The following is an 18,273-nucleotide window of genomic DNA, read 5'->3' as shown; positions in this document are numbered from 1 at the left end:
CTATACTTTCTCCTCAGGCATAATAACACGCATTCTAATATTGCATATATTTCCGCCTGAAATACTGTGGGCCACTGTCCTAAGTGGACAGAAATTTTTGTTGTAGGGCCATAGATTCCGGATCATGTCAGATTATTCATTTTCGAACCATCTGTGAAGAAATTTATAGAGCCTGTTGGAACGCTGGGTCCACCTCCTTCCCACTCCTGGCGGGAAGGAATGAACACATCGTAAGGTAAGTCATAATTGACTACCGTTTCCATCCAGTCACTACAAATTCCTATTGCGGGATTTATGGCAAATTCATTTAATATACTGAGGTGACCCGTAAGGTCTCCCGACAGCAGTGTTTTTGTTCTCTTTAACCTTAGAGCACTTTTTTCCGCTTCCAGCTTTATGAATTGATCTAACCGGGGCAGGTGAAGCATTGCGTCTAGGGCCAAAGTGGGTGTACTACGAACTGCACCAGTGATGGCTATGCAAGCGGTGCGTTGGATTTTGTTGAGCTTAGCCCTTGCAGCAGCCTCATTAGTTTTAGGCCACCAGACAAGGGAAGCGTAAGTTGTCCTGGGACGGACAATGGTTTTATATATCCACATGATCATACTTGGTTTTAGGCCCCATCTTTTACCAAGGGTTTTGAACAAACCCAAAGTGTATTGAGACCTTTCTGCACAACTGATTGGAGATGAGAGTTCCAATTAAGCTTTGCGTCGAGTATGACACCTAGATATTTTACTTCACTTGAATAAACTAATTGTGTTTGATTCAAGAAAAGGGGTTTCAGTTGTACCTTTCTCCGTTTGGTGAAAGGGATAATGGAAGTTTTTGTAGGATTTATGCCTAGTTGATCCTTTTGACACCAGGAAAATTGTGATTTAGGGCAGATTGCATTCTTTCCACGATAACACTTTCGAATTTGCCTCGTACAATAATGACAACGTCATCAGCATACCCAACCACTTCGAAGCCTCTTCTCTCTAAGCTGTCTAGAAGCTCATCCACCACCAGTGACCACAACAAAGAAGAAAGCACTCTGCCTTGCGGACACCCCCTTGTTGCTTTAACAGTGATGTATGAACCGCTAAGCTCAGAGGAGATTTTCCGATTAGCTAGCATAGCATGTACCCAGGTAACAATGCATGGGTCGAATTTTCTCCTCAACATTGCTGACCCTATAGACGAATAAGAAGCGTTATCGAATGCGCCCTCAATATCAAGAAATGCTACAAGAGCAATTTCTTTTGCATTAAGTGTTTTTTCGATTTTTTGAACTACCGTATGTAGTGCCGAGATCGTAGATTTTCCACTTTGATAAGCGAATTGGTTTTTTGACAAAGGCATTGCTTTCATAAATTTGTGATTTATGTACTCGCATAGTACCTTTTCCATAATTTTGAGCATTACAGAGGATAAACTTATCGGCCTGAATGCTTTGGGGTTGGTTTTGATTCTTAACAACATAAAATTCTCTCTTCAGAATTTCCACGAAAGTTTTTTTTTAATTAAATTTTCAAATAAAACTCATAATTATCACGAGAAAATCTATTGACATTAAAAAGGAAATTCTCTTAAACATTTATGAGAAATTATCTTTTTGATTCCCTTGAATTTCGGCAGAAAATTATTTTAGATTTTCACGGGCATTCATCAAAATTTACGCAAAAATTGCCATCAGAAAAAAAAAATCAAAATTTTCATCAGAAAACCCGTAGAAATATTTTGAGCTTGAAATTCTCTTTAATTTCTACAGGGTATTCTTTTGAATTTTGAAAGGAATATTTCATACGTTTTCCAATTTTTCGATTCCACAAATCTCTTTAATTTATCTAATCTAACATAAAGACACGTCAAACATAAAATTGTATTCGCGTAAGGATTCAAGTATGACAGATGTTGCACAACGGGGCGACAATGTAAAGTGTTGAGTTGCCAAAACTATTTGTGATGGCAGCGCACATCTCACACCACCCGCGCAACTGAGAAAAATCACCTTAGCCTTTAAAAATACGGCATTTTAAATCCATTTTGAACCATTTTCTCTAAATAATTGCATGCTTCGAAAAGGATAAATTGATATGAAATTTGCGAAAAAGAATCCACGTGTCTTGGAGGGACTCGAACCCTCAACCTCATACTCTCTAGATAGTCGTAAGAACCCCTACACAACAAGACCACTTGAAGGTCACGTTTACGGAAAATCCATCAGAATCCGAGTACCAACCTCCACCGCGGTTAGCTCTTTTTTGCAAATTGAAAATTGCATTTTATCTCACAAAATACATTTCAATTGATATTTTTTGTGTTACTTTGATATATCGATATCGAAAGCAAAAATATCGATATGACCGATATATTGAAAGCAAAATATCGATACAAAAATATCGGATATCGAAACAAAAATATCGATATTCCAATATATCGGAAATATCGGAACGTCCCTAGCCCCACGAACTCCCTTGCAATTGGTGCTAGTCGACGGCATAAAATTTGGGAGAGTACCTTGCAGGCGGCGTTTAGCAATGTGATTGCGCGGTAGAGGCTTTGTTGTTCTTCAGCCGGCCAATCTCCTCCTGGATTTCCTGGAGATCCAGAGCCGGTAAAATTATGTCCTGCGCGCGTTCTCCCAGGTCCATCACCATACCGCCATCTTCGTCTGCCACATCGCCATTCAGGTGTTCTTCGTAGTGCTGCCGCCACCTTTGGATCACCTCACGCTCGTTCGTAAGAAGGTTCACGTTTATGTCCTTGCACTTGCACATATCAGGCTGTGGCACGTGGCCCTTACGTGAACGGTTTAACTTCTCATAGAACTTTCGTGTGTTATTAGCGCGGTACAGTTGCTCCGTCTCTTCACGGTCTAGATCTTCCTGCTGGCGCTTTTTCCTCCGTAAAATCGAGTTTTGTCTGTTCCGCGCCTGTTTATATCGTGCCTCGTTCGCCCTCGTGCAGTGTTTCAGCAATCTCGCCCATGCTGCATTCTTCTCTTCCACTAACTGCTCATATTCGCCGTCATACCAGTCGTTTCTCTGATCCGGGGGCACCGTGCCAAGTGCAGCGGTTGCGGTGCTACCAATGGCGGATCGAATATCTCTCCAGCCATCTTCAAGAGACGCGTGTTGTACACCGTCGAGAGTTTTGAGCGCAGGCATACTGCAACGAGGTAGTGGTCGGATTCAATATTCGCACTGCGGTAAGTGCGGACGTTCGTGATGTCGGAGAAGAATTTACCGTCGATTAGAACGTGGTCGATTTGGTTTTCCGTTTCTTGGTTAGGTGATCTCCATGTGGCCTTGTGGATATTTTTGCTGGGAAAGAAGGTGCTTCGGACTACCATTCCGCGGGAGGCTGCGAAGTTTATGCATCGTTGGCCGTTGTCATTCAATACGGTGTGCAGTAGAGTGATTCAAATTTTGACTTTTTCGCTCCCCTGTGCTTAAACGATTGTTTTTGTTAGTTTAATAGTCCTCCCAAATTTTTAGCTGATTTGGATGTAATTTGGTTGTGCACGTGCCATTTGAAGGTTATATGAAAATTACTATGAGAATTGCCACTTATGTAAAGGATCGTTTCGTGAAGCAGCCCAGAATCTATTTGAATATATTTAACGCATCGCCATCATAGAATAGATCCTAAGCCGAAAGCTAGTTGTTGTTGCGAAGCAATCTGACTTTGTTAAATTGAATTTCCCACAATTCAGTATTTCCCTAATAACTTTTGTTGCCAGCATCAAATCGTTTAGCAACAACGACGATATTTTCCCTTGGTAAATTTCCTATATTGCTAACGTATTCATACATTTTTAGAGATTAATGGGCAATGATGGGGAACGGTTTTTCACAAAAGTTATTGTTTTCATAGTAATTTTCATACAAGTTTCAAACTGCTTGTGCTCAGTCAAATTACATCCAAATTAGCTAAAAATTTAGGACGATTATTAAAATGGCAAATGCCATCGTTTAAGGGGATACGGGAAGCACGAACAATCATCAAATCGTCATCATTTTCATCATTGAATGCTTAATTTTTTTCCTACAACAAATATGATTTTGAAAAAGTATCAGCGGCGCGTGCTTACTCGCAATCTATGTGCTGATACTTTTACAGTTACATCAAACAACTGAAAACCGAAATACGCCGCTTCAAAGTTACGAGGTGATAATGCTAGAAAGAGTCAAAAGATAGGAAAAATAACACGGTGTGTAGTGCTTCCCCGAGTCACCTTAAGCATAGGGGAGCAAAAAAGTCAAAATTTGAATCACTCTAGTGTGCAGACTATCCGGTCCGATGACCGGTCTATACATTTCCTCCCTTCCTACCTGTGCGTTCATGTCACCGATGACGATTTTGACGTCCCGCAGTGGGCATCCATCGTATGTCTGCTCCAGCTGTGCGTAGAACGCTTCTTTCTCGTCGTCGGGTCTCCCTTCGTGTGGTCTTCCCTACGTTGATGATGCTATAGTTGAAGAAACGGCCTTTAATCCTCAGCTTGCACATCCTTGCGTTGTTTGGCTGCCACCCAATCACGCGTTGGCGCATCTTACCCAGCACTATGAAGCCGGTTCCCAGCTCGTTGGTAGTGCCACAGCTTTGGTAGAAGGTAGTCGCTCGATGCCCGCTTTTCCACACTTTCTGTCCTGTCCAGCAAATCTCCTGCAGCGCCACGACGTCGAAGTTGCGGGGATGTAATTCATCGTAGATCATCCTGTCGCAACCTGCGAAACCTAGCGACTTGCAGTTCCAATCGTGATCCTTTATTCGTCGCCTAGGTCTTTGCCGATTATATCGAGTCGCATTATCTCTTATATTGTTCGTAATTATTGGTTTTCCAGGCGGCTTATTGGGCCTGCGCAAACCTCCTGTCTCGCCGGAGGGCCATCGTGTCAGGGCTGTTTAGCGTTCCACCTAACACTAGGACTTGGGCTTGTGCACTTTGAGCGGCACACGGTCGCTTTGGCGGAGCCTACTTGCGGATACATGCAGCTTTTTATAGAGGTTTAACAGAGCCCACTGTTAAACCCCACCACATCCTAAGCAGGCGCCACAACTCGCAGATGGCCTGGGGAGGGATCGTCAAGCCCTTGGACATAGTCCCTGCTGCCCCCGAGACCGTTGTATGCTCCTTATTTCGCGCAAGAAAATAGGAAATTTCGCGCAAAAGTGTTCCTAACTTCGCTCATGTTTGGAATTGAATATCGTTATTGGTTTGATGATATATAATCAATTAATCAATAGAAGCATGCATCCATTGTTCAAAATATGCAGATAACGGTATCAGACAGCCGTCAGTGACCCATTTCTTAGTCGAAATGGTATGTGCCTATATTTCGACCCTGGAGCTTTGCTTAGATTTTACTTCATGAATTTTAGTTGACACAAGTCATAATTCCTAAAACTTCGTTTTCTTCTGAAATATAAACCATATTTCAAGAAAAAAGGCATTGTATGAGCAATGTTTAGCTGGTGTACAAAAAATAAAATTCGAGACGTCATGAAAGAAAGTCTTAAATTCCGCTATCTCTTACATACACTCTAAATAATCATCACGTCATATTCACGTGAAAAATCACGTAACTGATGTGTCTTGAACAAACGACGATTGTTACGTGATGTTAGTAATGTTCACCTGAAATTCACGTAACTTTTACTAAAAATCTTGGTGAATATGTTTGTATGTACTCGTAAACAATTAAAGTGAAATTGTGTTAGTGTGATTGCAGCTTCGATATTTGCGGAAAACTAGCATTGTAAACAATCTTCACGTCAGATTTACCTGAAAACAAATATGGTTCTCATCCACCATACTTTTCACGTGAGAGTGACTTGATACTCACGTAAGAATAAAAGACACATAACCTAAACATAATTAGAAGATTTGCAGAGGTAAGCGATATTTCATGTGCAACTAGGCGGGGATTTTCCGAACCTGCATGTTCCCTCCTTGGAAAAAAATCAGCGGAAGTCGGATAAAATTTATAAGATTCGTAGAAAGTAATATGGAAGAAGATGAAGCTACATGAAGCCTATAACTACCGTTTTCGGTAGCGTTAGTAGAACATTTCTATTCCAGATTTCAACTGCCAAGACTGAACTACTTTTTGCTTGATTTAACAGCGGAAATAGCAGCAATTTTTGAGAAAGAAACTAGTTTCATCTTTTTCTACAAATCTAATAAATTTTATTCGACATTTTTCAGTAACTGATTTGTTCTCCAACAGTGTTTTCCCGAAGCGCAATGGCCGAATGACAGCATTTTTTGTCTAATGATAAAAACATCATTCTGCATCAAATGCAGTTCAACGCATCAAGTGCATCAACAATGCAAAGAAGTCTCCTGTTTACGGCTGCAGGCAGTCACTATAGCTTATTTTGCATTTATTAAAAAACAATTTCGCAATATATTTCAAACCATGTAGTGGTTACCTGATGTCATATAGCTTTTACTGAATTTTCACGTAACCAGTACGTAGAAATCACGTAAAGTTCACCTGATCAAACACGTAACTACTTTCAAACTTCACGTCATTAGTACTGGAAAATCCAGTCAGATTCACCTGATAAATCACGTAACTCAACGAGGTAAAATTTTGTTCAGGTTACATGCCATTCAGGTCACTCTTACGTGAAAAGTATGGTGGATGATAACCACATTTGTTTTCAGGTAAATATGACATGAAGATTTTTCAGAGTGTAGGACATCTTCAAATATGTGTTTTATACAAGACAACTTCAATATTATATACATTATCGAAAAAGCTGCTGTAGTTTTATCTTAAGTTTAGCATCATTTTACACATCGCACATTTTAGCATCATTTTACAAATCGGCTTTGATGGGATCAGTACAAAAGGCCGAATCACAAAAGGCCGAAAATGTTCTAGCATACCACAAAAGGCCGAAAACCCAGAAGGCCGAACCACGAAAGGCCGAATGATACAAAAGGCCGAATCATTACAAAAGTTTCAATCTTTCAATTAAGAGAACTTGGAATATTCACAAATTTACGTTTACTTTTATTATGCTGCCCCATTAAGAAAAACTTGTCCACGTGTTTTGCAACTACTAGCAGCGATCTAATCAATCTTATTTAGTTGAGGTATTTAACGTCAGTTCAACGTCGAAGCTTAATCTTTCAATTGAAAGAAATTGTATGACGGTGTTTACAGAGTCAATTTGATTCCTTATATATTGCATAATAGATCAATCTTCATTGCAGTGAAGAAAGCATGAACATTGAACATACGTATACACATTATCACTTTAAAGTAACGGAGTAATCCAAGAGCTCTCTTTTTTCTTCCTTTGCTGACGTAGTAATCATTATCAGTAGTATTGCAGGGTGTAGACTACCCGAAAAACCTGGAAAGTCAGGGAAAGTCAGGGAACTTCATTTTGGACCTGGAATGTCAGGGAAAGTCAGGGAATTTTAATTGAGGTCAGGGAAAAAAATCACAAAGCTCAGTAATGAAAATTTATAGTATTTTTCTTTATTCGAGCAGTATACTAAAATAAGGACACTTATGCCAATAAAATCCTTAGGTGGTCAAATTAATGGTCATGTAGAGAGAATGATAGTGGATAAAAACATCATATGGTCTACCTCAGTGATCCCCAAAGTGCGGCCCTCCAACCCTTTTCTTGCGGCCCGCGGAGGATTTCAGAAAATACACTACATGTGGCCCATTGATCAGCCACACATAATAGGAAAATATTTCCATCTTGACAATTTGTTCGTTGTAGTCTGGGAACCTGTGCCATATACCTAGTTCAGAGAGCCGATTTACATGTTAGCCGATTAATCCTTAAATCGGTTAACATGTGTGAAGTAGCTTAGAATAATTTTTACCTACTGAACTGATGTTTCTGTTTTGCGAAAAGAATTTTCTTGTCTTAAGTCTGCTACCGTAAAAACAACTTAAAGTCAGCCACGCGATAACATTTGTAGAATGAAATCTCTTTTCAGTATGTTATTCGTAAAAGATGGACAAACATAAAATATGTTTGATCAAATACAAAACGGATATGAAGCCTCGATAAAAACCCAGAATTCAATAAAGGGAACTTCCTTAGCCGTGCTACAAAGCAAGACCATGCTGAAGGTGGCTGGGTTTGATTCTCCGTCCGGTCTAGGAAATTTTCTCGACTTCCTTGGGCATAAAAGTATCATCTTCTGAGCGTCATGATATATAAATGCAAAAATGGTAACTTGGCTTAGAAACCTCGCAGTTAATAACTGTGGAAATGCTAAGAGACTAGTAAGCTGCAAGGTGGTAATGTCCCAGTGGGGGATGTAATGCCAATAGGAAGAGAAAACTAAATATGGAATGAATATCAAATGTTGCAAATGTACTGCGGCCCGCTTCAACAGTTAAAAATTGATGTGCGGCCCTTGATAATCAGCATGCTGGGGACCACTGCTACCTCATGTAGGTGTCGAAGGTATCAATTAAACGTTACTCGATACTCCATAATCATGCTCGGACGTAGAGGGAGGATAATGTTGTTAATGGTAATGTTTCAGTTTTACATTAGTTGCTTTTGATGTTTATAAAACAATTTTATCAGGAAATATTCTGGTTGGTCTATGAGAATATTGTTCAGAAACTACTCCAGCATTCTCACTGAAACATAAAAAAATCCCAAAGGATTTAAAAAGCTGTCTCGATAGTTTGTATCCTGCAGCTCCTGGACATGGATGTTCAGTAGATTTTTTCAAAAGCTCCGCTCCAAAAACTTGGTGATTAGGGTAACCGGCGGTAATGTTGGCCCTGGATGTAACATTGGCTCATCACGCAAATTAATCAATATTTCAGCGATAATACGTCGATTTGTAGAGAGATATTAACCATCACTTCTTAAGAAAAGTGTATCAAACATATATCTGCTTCATAACTCTAGATTTATACACTTCTTAAACTATTAAAAGCAATTATCTTGCGTGAAAAATCACTTTGACTCGGTTTATTAGCAGCCATGTTTCGTTGACTTATGCAGGCTGGCTGTGTTAGAGTTTTTCTTTTGCCCCATAAAAGAGTTTTCTGAATGAACATACCTGCTTTCGCACATCAGATGAATGGATAACAACCACACTATGTCAGCTATCATTTTTATTTCACAATTTTCATTAGTATAGCGACATAATTACGTAAAATTTTTTTGGACAATACTGGGGACACCAGTAGCCAAATGGTGGCATGCGCTTTCGATTTGTAGCACTACGTTAGTATAGGTGAAACTCTGAAATCAAAACATTCTCACCAATAACCCGTACTGGAGAAAATAACTGAAAGCTGCAGATAGAATATCCGATGCTTGCGATTAGGATGCCAAGAATTTTTGTAAAAACAGGTTAAGTTTCATTCGCAAATTACATAACGTTAAACTCAACCCGAACCAAGCCTCTAGTAATGCTTCATGTATGGTAGGGTTCTAAAATTTATAAAGTCCTTAACGCTCAGACAAGAACCTTCCCACTACCTAAAACACCACGTAGTAAATGGGCCCTCATGATGCTTTTCTCGAATCACGATATAATCGCTTTCATTCGCAGAACATACCAAAAATAATTGCCTACCTTACGGCTTCCAAACACGATTCAAGCGAAAGCGATTCAAGCATCAACCTTTCTTGGTTCGATACACCATTTTCTTCATAATTTCGCAAATAAATGATTTAATTAGTGTAAGAATATTTAGTTTTATCATCTTTCGCACGAATCCTACAAACATTTTCTCATTTAATAATGGAAAGATTCAATGGATCATATGTTTTATTAGATAAACTTTCAACGTCATTTCATGAGAATAATTTCAAGTCAAATTACTTGACAAATACCTTCATCATAATTTAGATTTATTATTGCTTGCAAAAAGTATTTTGATCTGTAAAATGATACCGAAAAGTATTGTTTTAACTCGGGAAGTTGAAACACGTGAGAGTTTTGAGAGGATTCACAACAGCTGATCGATATAGAGAGGAGTGGAATCAAACGCACGTACCAATCATGAAATTTCAATGCAGGCAGAGTTAAAAACAAGCATCCTTTAATTGTATTTATTAATAATTGTGTAATAATATCAGGTAGTTGGCACAGTTTTAACTGTTTATGCACAGTACAAAGCAAGGAATTGCCTAGAATAAGTTTTACAATTGGCTTTCTTCAATAGTGCGTTATGCACCATCCCCACCTAAAGCATTGTTTACGTTTTGGAAAAAAGTTTCTTTGAGAGTATCGCGAGAGCGAGAGCAACACCACTCCTATTATTTCAACTAGCAGTAAATCTCAAAATTATGCGGCAGCCAATAATTAACGTATGCAATTTGTTTGAAGGCACAACATGAGGGCTAGAACATGTAGCCTTTTTGCAATTGCAGTTTTTAATACAGTTTTCATTTTTCTAAACTTCTTCACTTGCAAATATGGTAAATATTTGGGAAATAAATGATTCATATAATAGTATTTTCGTTAGCATGTCCTTGGTAAGCGTGCTATTGGGGGAATCTGAAACGCACTCTCGCAATAGTGTGGTAGTATTTTACATGCAACCAATTAGAATTCACGCTCAATAAGATGATTTGATTTTCTCTATTTGTTTTGCATGCTGCCTTTATTCAACGCAAGCAAAATGACTGGTACTATAAACAGCAACCCATCTTTATCTCTCGTATGTTCGAAATCAACACTCACTCGTCCCAAGTGGGCTGAAAATTATCCACATGATAGGGACAAGGATGCCGACCTTGTGTCCATTTCTCTCGAGACTTTCGCTGGTTTAAATGAGATATTGCGGACATTCCTCGTCGTTTTTTGCTATTTGGCGTCAAAACCAAATGTAAGCAAGCCGGCTGGTGGAATAATTCTGGTTGCAAATGCAATATATAAAGATTTATAACGATAAATGTGCTCAACCGTAGCATAATGGGCCAAGGTTTGAGCCGTTACCCCTATATGGTATTTACTCAAATTTGAATTGAATGCCTTCGTGAAGGGATTTCCAGGAGTTCTTCGAAAAACTATTTTAGATGTTCCTTATTAAGTTTAATTTTAACTTCTCCACAAACAAAAACTATTGTTTTGGGATATTCAACGGCAACGGTAACGGTCCTGCTTTATTTAAACCGAAGGCCAAAATCGACAAAAATTAAACGACCTGAGTGTATTTAGACCAAATTATTTAAAGTATTGCAAGGCTTACTGTAAGCGCTGTATTCTTGATTATCTGAAAGATTGCAAACAGTTCGTAGCTATTTTGGAAGTCCATAAGCTCCACAAAGAGTGAATAAGATTTCTTACTCCGTAAGTTTACTTGAGAGCCAATGGAAGTTTCTCAATGTTTACGAAAATACCTAACCTGTGAGATTTTTAACGGCATTAGAAGTAGATAGAAGGATTTCTATCCACGATTGTTTGGAAAGAGTTCGATAGTCATGTCAAAAGATACAAGAGTTCACACAAATTTCCAGAAAGATAATGAAAACTTCAACGATTTGAAGAAGTCTGTCAGTAGTCTTGGAGGTCTATTGTGACTACAGGAACTCCGTAAGAATTCCCAATGGTGGATGAAGGCACCAGAAAACTTATAACATTAATTGGAGTCAATTTTGGAAAGGTGTGAATTATGCAAAACTTTCAGGAGTTCTGCGCATTTACTAGAATCTTTGTGAACGACCAGAATTACCTACGATATTCTACAAATCCTTAATGTTCTGTTTCTAGAAGTGATTAGGCTTCCAGTAGCTCAGGAGAGCTACTCAGAGATTTTTATACGCTTCTATGAATTGAAAAAAAAGACATTTTTCACACCTGGAATTTTTTGAGCAATGGTCTGGAAAGTCAGGGAAAGTCAGGGAATTTTATTCCCAAATTTGAGTCGACACCCTGTATTGGGAAAAGTTAAATTCCCAAATCTAATGCAAGCTCACAGAATCGAATTGCCGATTTGCATCAATGTAGGAGTTGTGCGCTTCATGATGCATGGTTGTGCATTGTGCTAATGATGCGCACTACTCATGATCTAATTGCGACATCAGAAGCTAAACAAAATAGACTTTTTCAATTATTATGCTTTTGACCAAAAGCTGTATAACTTGCGGTAACGCGGTGTTCCTCAATGCATATCATTTTCTCCCAATTTAAGAGAAACTGACTTCACAAGACTTCACTAAGAAATCACAAAATAATTCGAATATTCTAAATAATATTAAGTATTTGAATAAATAAAGTCTGAATAAAATCGGCAGACCAACAAAGTGAGCGCGCTCGCTCCGGTCCACTTTGTTGGTCTGCCGATTTTGTTCGGCCTTTTGTGGTTTCGGCCTTTTGTGATTCGGCCTTTTTAGTCCAACATTAGTCGATGTCGGTGGTTATCCGCCTGAAAATTAGATAAAAAGCGCATGTGAATGAACTCTTCGGGTTCTATTCAGTGTAAAACTGTCCTGTGTATTATATTGCTTTTGTTTCATTAGAATGTTGCAAATGAAACTACGCAACAACAATAAACGAAATTAGGCGCCCCAATTAATCTCATTGCCTAATTTCGCGCACAAAGCGAAAGTCTAAATAAACACAAAATACATAAAATTTTACACTTTTCAATAGTAATGACAAATAAACATATCCAACAGAGCATAATGGATACAAATATTTCCAAAAAGTAGTCAGTTTTGTACAGTAAAATCATTTGTTTACTTGGGTCATGTTCTTCGTCGCTGTTCTAAGCACAAGCAAATATGGCGGTCGATGGAAATAATTTTATTTGGTGTACTAAACCAAGTTTGTCTTTCAATTTTTTTTTCGTGAAGAACATTCAACAACAATGATATTTTGTAATCCTCCAGATTTTTCAATTTTGACTGGCACCTAAAAATTGAAAAAAAAAATAAATGATTTTATAATGCGCGAAGTTAGGGCGCGCGCGAAATTAGGGCACATCACGGTACTAAATTATACAATTGAAAAACTTATTTTATTTCCCACAATCGTACTACAGTCCCATCCCGGTTTTGGCAACACCCGTTTTTGTCTACCCCCGATTTTGGCAACACCCGTTTTTGGCAACATTTTCTTCCCGATTTTGGCAACAGCCTCGAAAATATTTTTTTTATTACTTTTCAGAGCTAAAACCTTTTTATTAATATGTAATATGATAAACAAAACCAAAAGTGAATGTCATTAAGGTTTATATGCGTATTATGGGCTCTATACGAATAATGGGCACTTTCACTGAAATAATGAACCACCACCGTATTACCGCTCATTGCAAATAATTTCTATTGGAACTTTTTTACTCTTTTTATTCACGTTTTCCATGCCCTTATTCACACTATCCTAATCTAACCAGCCCACAGTAGAATGTCGTATTTTTGGCATTCGCACTGATTTTGTCATCGACAAGCTGACTCACACCGTTGTACATAGTACAACACCTATTAAACGAAGCCCGCTGTTAACATCACAATGCAACCGATACTGCATGAGTGATCCAGGACCAAGTAAACTGACCCCACAATCATGGGTCACACACTAATATGGGTCATTTCATTTGATCAACATGCAAAATTGAGTGACTAATAGTTGTTACAAAGTGACCCATATATGGGATCAGTGTTAGCCCCAGTAGGTTTAATTGCTTATTAGGGTCTTGCCGACATTTCTCACCAACACAAACGCATGGTTCGTGATTGCAAACAATCCCATTTGATTTTGCCGTGACAACAGCTCGTGGTTGCAAACAAACTGAGTAAAAGTGTGAGTGAAATGTGCGTGTGAGTACACGCTCGCAGAAAGGCTAATGATTAGCAAATTCGATTTTCTAAACACGCTATATAGCCATCAGGTCGTTTTGCTCATTATGCGCCTCTTTTCTAGTATCAGTCGAGAAACTATCGTTTTTTATTTTTTTTCCGTCTTTCTGTTGCATTCCCGTATAGATAATAAGAAACAATGTTATTTCAAAGAGTATTATTATTTAAAATTGACGCAAATTTATCTAGCGATTATTTTCAGAACCAATTGCATAACGAGCCTTTTGATTTCAGCTTGTTTTCCAACAGTTCAACAGTAATGATAAGAGTTTGGTAACATATAACCGTAAGGCTCTCGCAGGCATTGAAAAAAACAGATCATGAGAAAAAATCGGGTTAATCTTAGCCAACTTGATTCACCGTTTAATGATTTTTAACGCTCACCAATGAAAGCCTTTTGAGTAACGTGAATCACTTGGTAACACAACAATGAGCGTCGTTGCGGTTACGCTGATAGAAGAAGCCATTCAAGCATTCTAGAAATGAAGACTTCTATGAGTCTGGAACTCTAGCACACTGAATGGGAGGCGTTGATACTTTCTCTTTTTCACACGTCCAATGCCGTTTCCATCCCAAGAAACATTTTGGGTTTTATAACGGTCATGAAAACCATTATTTGCTCTACAAAGCTTCTATAAAACTATTATAAAACTTGTATGTTACTGGGGCATGAGCGCGTTGGTCCTCCACAACCATTGTCCACATCTCGTGTCCAAGGAGGACTATCGCCACCGGTTTAATGAGGGAGTCTGTTTAGTACGGCGGTGAACTCTATTCGATCGGAGTGTTTTATGGAGTCCAAAGTATGTCGGCTTCCTGTCACGTTGCGTCTCCGAATTTGTCTTCTGGTACCGTTATCGGAGGTCAAGTGAGCCCAAGTACACAAATTCTTCAACCACCTTGATTTTGTCGCCATTGATACAAGTTCGTGGTAAATGGCCGTTGTCTTCTCTTAAGCCTACTTCGTCTTCAACGTGTTAATGACTAGTCAGATCTGCTTCCCATGCTTGCTTCCCTATTCAGTCTGATGTAGGATTCATCCATCTTTTCAATGTTAAAATAATGAAAGTAGTGCATGGAGAACTGGAGTGCGATGACCTGCAGCGAGCACCAGTATGTCCGTAGGTTGACTGTTGTCAAATATATTATATTAACAATATGGTTCACTTCGAGCTTTTCCATACAACGAAATGGCGAACCAGTTGCCGGTGATAACAACATCATCTAGCGAGCAAAGAGGAATCTAAACGTGTTTTCTTCTTGTTTATTCTAGCTAATCTTCCTGCCAATTTACAGTGACAGTCATACTGTTTAAAAGTTTTCATACGACAGTGCAGGGATGTCCATACTTTTCTGAATAAATCGATCATCAACAGATCGACAGAAAAATAAATTGTGATCCGACTGCTCCAATAGAAGCTGTTCCGCATACAAGAAAATGCTTGCGGCGCGTTAGAAAATATTGATTCAATTTCTTTTGGGTCGAAAATAATTGCAAGCCTTAGCTAGTTTTTTGCCAGATTTTTTATCCATAGTCGCCAGCATCCAGGTGCTAACATATATGCGTGGAAAGCAATGTTTAGTTTTTAGTAAACCACCAGAAATTTGCATCACATGCGGATGTTCTCAACAGTTCTTACTTTTTTCGTTAGTTAAGCAGGAAGGTATTCGCAACTTCACCTGCCAAATATTTTTTGCTAAATTTGTTTCATCTTTCTAATATAATCAAAATATGTTATCGTAATATTGATTCCAGAACTAATATTTCTAGTGCCTTTCATTTAAATGCTTAAATTTCCTTTTGAGTTAGAATTTCAGTTTTATATCTATGGATGGGTTTGTATCCATGCTTTCACTGAATAAAAAATAGTCGAGCTATTCTCTGCATCCTCTGCAGTGATTTAACGGATTTGCAAGATTTTTCGAGATTAATTTGTCACAGGCCTAGCGGCTTCCTAATCATCAATTCAAGAATGTGACTAAAAATCTTGATCTTCTCCGGTATCCAAAGATGTTATCGATTATTTAGTTATATGCGTTTGATCGTTTAGTAGTTTGTCAATAACTCATTCCAGAGGCTAAATTTCAATATATGTTGTATGGTGGACTTCTAGAGCAAAGGTTTATCTACAACTCTGCCTAACAGTTCGTTCAATTAATTTTACTAATAACGGAGCTATAGCTCTAGTAGCAGTAACTTACTAAATGATTTAAATTTTGGATTGAAATTTTTTTATCATTTAGTATAAGTTACTGCTACTAGCGCTATAGCTCCGTTATAAGTTAAATTCAAACATCGACTTGTTAGTTGTAGAAAAACCTTCGCACTAGAAGTCCACTATACAACACATTTTTAAATTTAGCCTCTAGAGTAAGTTATTGACAAACTAATAAGTGATCGAACGCAGATTACTAAATGATCGATAACATTCTTGCCGGTATTCAGTGCTTTGAACATAAATTTTCCAAAACAAGATGAGTTTTCTTTTCGAACCCTGGCAGAACCAAAGAAATCTATTGATATTTCACAGAGTTATGGTCATTTGAATTTTGATAAAGTGTTGGCATAATAAAGTGCAGATTTTTTGCAGATAAGATAGCCATATTGATAATGAGATCAGGTCCACAATATGGCATACAAAACGATTTTATAGCTTTATATTTTGACGTGGTGAACAAATTAGGCCGTTACAAATATTTAATTAACATTTTGTCCTACTGGTATCCGAAAGGTCAAGGGGATGGGATGAAAAAAACAAAAAAACTCCTCGAATTTGCTAAAGAATGTTTTAAATACCTCAAAATTAATCGAATTTTATTTTGTTGCCCTCTGAAAATATTATTTCTATTTATTTTAAAAAAATCCGAGGGGGGGGGGAGACAAAATAGTCCTTAAATATTTGTATCGGCCTTAAAAGAAATCATATGGCCTCGGTGGCCAAACTTAGTTTCATTTACATATTGCATTATTTACTGCAATTAAAGCAATTTGGAGGGCTTTGCTTCTCAACTGTTCAAGCTGAAAAATTTGATTCATTAACGAATTCCCCCCAGAAGAACTTGAATTATTTTCTACGTTCGTATATGTTGAAACCGTGTGATCAATTCAGTTTGCAGAATAGCTAGTTTGCAGTCAACCAAATTCCGAATTTTCATATTGCGTTTTAGATCTAGCCTCGTGAGTTTCATAAACCCGTCTTTACTCAAAATTTTCATTTAGGTTTTACTGTCCTACTGTCAAATTTCAGCTGGATTACTGCCACATTCTAAATAAATTTGAGTGCGATTGTGTTGGTTTTTCACGGCTGTTGTATTTTGTGTTTATATCCTAGCATGATTCAATCAGAAAAACAATCTTTGAAATGTGAGTTAAAAAGTGACAAGGGATATTTAAAATAATTTTGTGAATAAACAGATGAATAAATAGATACAAAATGTTTCATATTTGTAAATTTATTGAGTATTTTTAGAGCGTGATATCATTTTTTCTCAGTAAAAATTAATAATAAATAATTATTTTCTAGCTTGTCACTAAGTTAACCAAAATGTTCATCGGGAGTTGATAAACGGATGATAAGCTGTGCAGACAAAATGTCATTCGACTATAACACTACCTTTGTCAGTAGTTTAAAATTATGTTTTCGACACGTGAAATGTGAACAAGAAAATACAAAGACATGTCACAAGCTCGTAGTCTGAACTAAATGCTCGCAAAATTCATATATGTAAATAGTAAAAATGCATGAGCTCCTGTACGATATAATATAAAAATGTCTTTTTCAAATTGATACTTTCCCGGAGACAGAAAAAGTCATTTTAACTACACTCAAATAGTTGACATCCAACATACAATCTAGTCGCCAGTATTTCACAAATTTGAATGTGCGAATGAATAGGACGGTATGTACACGAACAGCAGGAAGCGTCGAATCTCGGTGTCAGCGTTGTTTTGTGCGGTGTCAAAATCAATCTTCAGTTTAGTACATTGATATTCAATTTGAAATCTCAAAATATGTATATCATTTCATACTGCAGTGCATGGATTTAACATTTTGAAGTCAGATTCTTAAAAGATACAGGGTGGCCACCGAACCGGGAAAAACGGGAAAAGCGGGAAAAAGACGGGAAATTGAAGTCACCGGGAAAAAAAGCGGGAAAACCGGGAATTCAGAACATTAACCGGGAAAAAAATAATTCTTGACAACTTACATTTACATAAGTTATTCAATCGCATTCTAACTGAGTTATTTGATTTTAGTACATAATGTGTAAAAAATTAGTAGTTGTTTTTTTTTTCTAGATCCACTTGTCTCTTGATTATTTTGGTCCAATTTCGAGTAAGCAGCTTTCTGACTGATGTGTGATATTTTGTACGTAAAAGAAAAAGGGAAATTATTTCAAATCAGATCATGCGTACATTTGTTGTAGGATATCCTCAGTTATGGGGATGAGAGATATACTATAGTATAG

The 18,273-nt window shown here is 37.8% G+C and overlaps 1 protein-coding gene across 4 annotated transcripts in view; it reads left to right on the top strand.

The window, feature by feature from the left end:
• Window positions 1-18,273, top strand: part of LOC134205599 (uncharacterized) — a 63,774-nt gene that overhangs the window by 34,834 nt on the left and 10,667 nt on the right. The gene's annotated exons all lie outside the window — the stretch shown is intronic.

Source organism: Armigeres subalbatus, chromosome 1, assembly GCF_024139115.2.
Source record: "Armigeres subalbatus isolate Guangzhou_Male chromosome 1, GZ_Asu_2, whole genome shotgun sequence".
NCBI lineage: Eukaryota > Metazoa > Arthropoda > Insecta > Diptera > Culicidae > Armigeres > Armigeres subalbatus.
Note: the sequence above shows the minus strand (reverse complement) of the source record. Positions and strands in the feature narration are given on the sequence as shown.